Source organism: Bos mutus, chromosome 6 (genome assembly GCF_027580195.1).
Source record: "Bos mutus isolate GX-2022 chromosome 6, NWIPB_WYAK_1.1, whole genome shotgun sequence".
NCBI lineage: Eukaryota > Metazoa > Chordata > Mammalia > Artiodactyla > Bovidae > Bos > Bos mutus.
In genome coordinates this window covers 16,514,090-16,517,862 of record NC_091622.1, presented here as the reverse complement: position 1 = coordinate 16,517,862, position 3,773 = coordinate 16,514,090, and the positions used below count along the sequence as shown (strand labels likewise).

The 3,773-nt window shown below is 42.7% G+C and overlaps 1 non-coding gene across 1 annotated transcript; it reads right to left on the bottom strand.

The window, feature by feature from the left end:
* Positions 1-2,620: 2,620 nt before the first annotated feature.
* Positions 2,621-2,754, bottom strand: LOC138988330 (small nucleolar RNA SNORA70). Its single transcript, XR_011464634.1, has one exon. It is a non-coding gene; the product is annotated as a small nucleolar RNA SNORA70 (small nucleolar RNA).
* Between the last annotated feature and the right edge of the window lie 1,019 nt (positions 2,755-3,773).

Sequence of the window (3,773 nt, the reverse complement as noted above, 5' to 3'; positions counted from 1 at the left end):
GACACAGGCATGCGGACTCCTGCATGTCTGAGCTGTGGCAGGTGTTGATTTAGATCAAGTACTATTGGAGAGCAGCATTTTCCAAAGTGTTCTCTGGAGACTATATCCTTTATCCTTTTCATGGACATTCCAGTACATATTCTTATATTTAATGATTTTTTTTTTTTTTTTGGTGGAACACCCATTACTAGATCATAAGATATTTTTAGGGAACACAACTTGATCCAAAAGAAATAAGGAATAGATCCCTTAAGTCTTTTTTGCTTTCACTATTTGGCATTGATATTTATTCGATATTGATATAAGAGAACAGAAAAGAACAGGCCTATAGAACTATGTTATCATGTCTGAGTTAATGGAATAATCATGCAATTTTTAGCAAGAATTGTACTCTCACTGTTTCATATTTTCACACTCAGTTGCTCATAATATCCTTGGATGGCTTGTTTTGTATCCCTGTGGGTTATTGCTTTCTTCCACTTATTTATTCAACAGATATTTATTGAGTGCCAACTCCCTGCCAGGCATTGTGCTGGACATTCAGAACTAAAGAGTAAACAACAGAGATTCTCTGTGGAACAGTACCATGGGAGTGCTGTGAGAAATTAAATCCAAAATGCAAAGGGAGCACAGAGGTAAGAATGTCTAAATTGAGACATGAAGAATAGATAAGAGTTGGGGAGGTGAAGTGGGGTTTTAGGTGAAGAAGGGATGAAAACGTGACAGACTGGGGCTCTGGAAGTGACAGAGAAGAGCTTGGTTGAAGAACTGAAAGACAAGGGCAGGTTGTAAAAGTACAGGAGAGAGAATGATGAGAGGTAAGGCCAGAGAATTTTTTTTTTTTAAGTTTACTTACTGTTTATTAATTGATTATAAAAGGATATAGATGAAAAGCCAGATGGAAGAGATGAATAGGACAAGGTATGTGGGACGGGCACAGAGCTTCCATGCCCTTTTTGGGTCCATCAGTCTCCCCAAATCTCCATGCATTCACCAACCTAGAGGCTCTCGGAACCCCGTACTATTAGAATTTTATGATGGTTCATTAAAGACATTAACTCAATTTCCAGCCCTTCTCTTTTCTCATAAGAATGGGGGGTTAGGCCTGAAAATTCCAAGCTGTCTAATCATGATTTGGTCTTTCTGATGATCAGTCCCCATCCAGGAGCCCACCCAGGGTCACCTCATTGAACAAAAACATTCCTATCACCCAGGAAAGATTGGTGCTTTATCCATTATGTACATTAATAAAATAGGTAAGTCTAAGTGAGTTTGTTGTTTTTGTAACTTTTGTCTCTCATTTATTCATTTGAAAATATTTACGGAAAATCTATAAAAATTGGGTTCATCTTTGGTACACCATCCAGTAGAGGAGAGAGATAAACATGTAATTATCAACAAGTTGATAAGTGTTTCAGCAGTGTTAAGTAAAAGTAATTAGTGGAGCATAGAAAATGGGAGAATTTAAAGTTGGCAGGAAGGGGTGTTTAGGATGTTGACACATGGATTGGGTCTTGAAAGAGCAATAATTCTTTTTTTGACAGAAAAGTAGGATTTACTGGTGGAGAAGGGGATGACAGAGGATGAGATGGCTGGATGGCACCACTGACTCAATGGATGTGAGTTTGAGTGAACTCCAGGAATTGGTGATGGACAGGGAGGCCTGGTGTGCTGCAATTCATGGGGTCACAAAGAGTCGGACACGACTGAGTGACTGAACTGAACTGAACTGAACTGATGCTTAAGGAGGGGCTTCCCAGGTGGCTCAGTGGTAAAGAATCCACCTGGCAATGCAGGAGACACAGAAGTTGTGGGTTCAATCCCTGGGTCAGGACGATCCCCTGGAGTAGGAAACGGCAACCCACTCCAATATTGTTGCTTGGAAAATTCCATGGACAGAGGAACTTGGTGGGCTATAGTCCATGGGGTCACAAAGAGTCGGACATGACTGAGCACACAAAACTATGAGTAAGGAAGGGACGGCACTAAGGCTCTGCTAACTGCTGCTGCTGCTAAGTCACTTCAGTCGTGTCCGACTCTGTGTGACCCCATAGACGGCAGCCCACCAGGCTTCCCCGTCCCTGGGATTTTCCAGGCAAGAATATGGAGTGGGTTGCCATTCCCTTCTCCAATGCATGAAGTGAAAAGTGAAAGTGAAGTCGCTCAGTCGTGTCTGACTCTTCGCGACCCCATGGACTGTAGCCTACCAAGCTCCTCCATCCATGGGATTTCCCAGGCAAGAGTACTGGAGTGGGGTGCCATCGCCTTCTCCCTGCTAACTGCAGAGACTGTCATTTGTCCAGGGGTCCTGGTTAGGGATGTGTCTGACCTGTAGCCACCTGGGATGAGCTGCTTTTCTGCCACCATGATTTCAAATTCATCCATATTAAACCAGTAAATCCCCATTTCTTGGGGATGTGGATCTTTTGGTAGCTGGGGAACTTGAACTTGGTTTTGCAGAGGGCCTCAACCTCATGCTTCTTGTCCTGCAGCTTGGTGTGGATGGATATAATGTTTTGGTTAGTGGCTACTGTGCCCTGGGGCTTTCCAAAGGCACCATGCATAACCGTCTGGAGCCTAGACCAGAGATAGCATGCCAATTATAAATGTCCACCAGAAGGGTTGTCTCCAAGGTCCCTTAGGGCAGCCCATACAGGCCAAGGCTGCACACACCACCAAGGAGGCCGCTGTTTGCGGCTATTGCACACTGGGCCCCCATGGGGAAAAGAGGAAGGTCAGCTCAATTGGCTGCAAAAAATTAAAAAAAAGAGCGAGAATTCTTCAGCTGGATGCTGAGGATGGGATGGAGACAGTTTCAGGCCCAGGAAGCAGACAAAGGGATCCTCATATAGTTTAACATGGGGTGAGGGTTGCTGACCAGCAGGATATGATGCTAGGCAGAGTGGGATTGCAAAGGGCTTGCTACTTTATCCCCAAGTAAATATCTGCATGATAGTGGGGGTCCACAGAGGATTTTAAGCAAGGGAATGGCATGGTTAGTCTTCTGAATAACTGTTTTCATTGATGGTTTTGGCACATGCACTTGACGTATAATGAAGAACATTACAAAAATCTGCTGTTGGGTTCATTGTAGTTGTGCCCTAAACAGTAGCACCCTCCATGAGAAATCTCACATAAGGTATTTCTTGTCAATCAGCTTTGATTCTTTTGAGGAAGTAGTATTTTCACTTTACAGATGATGTAAACATGTTATTGACATATTTCTTTTTTTGTTATGGACACCGGGAAGCTCAGAATCATACAATTTTAACTCATATCTTTTCACTACAACTGTCTTTGTGACCTTGAACTTTGTTTAAGTCTGGTTTTCTTGATTGTTTTTAAATGTATGTATTTAATTTCTTTATAAGTGTTTGTTTAATTTACTTCAAATTCTATAGGAAGTGAAATAGATAAATTCATAAATAAGACATGGCCATATTTGCTTTCTTTAAATCTATCATTACCCTCAGAGTGACATGGAGTATGATGAGGTGGAGGGGAGTTGGTTATTAGAGGCAGGGAGGCCACTTAGAAGGTTCTTCTAAAAGTCCCCCCAAAAGAACTGGGGGAAGCCTAGACTGACACAATGGTAATGGGGACAAGGAGAAAGGAGGTGGATCTCAAAACATATTAGGGAGATAGAATTGAAGGGATTTGGTAATTAGATGCTTATGTGTGCAGCAGTGGGTGGGTAATGAGAGGCAGGTGGTGTCTAGAGGGATTCTGACATTGCCATCATGTTTGCTTAGATGGCAGGTGGGGGACAGTAC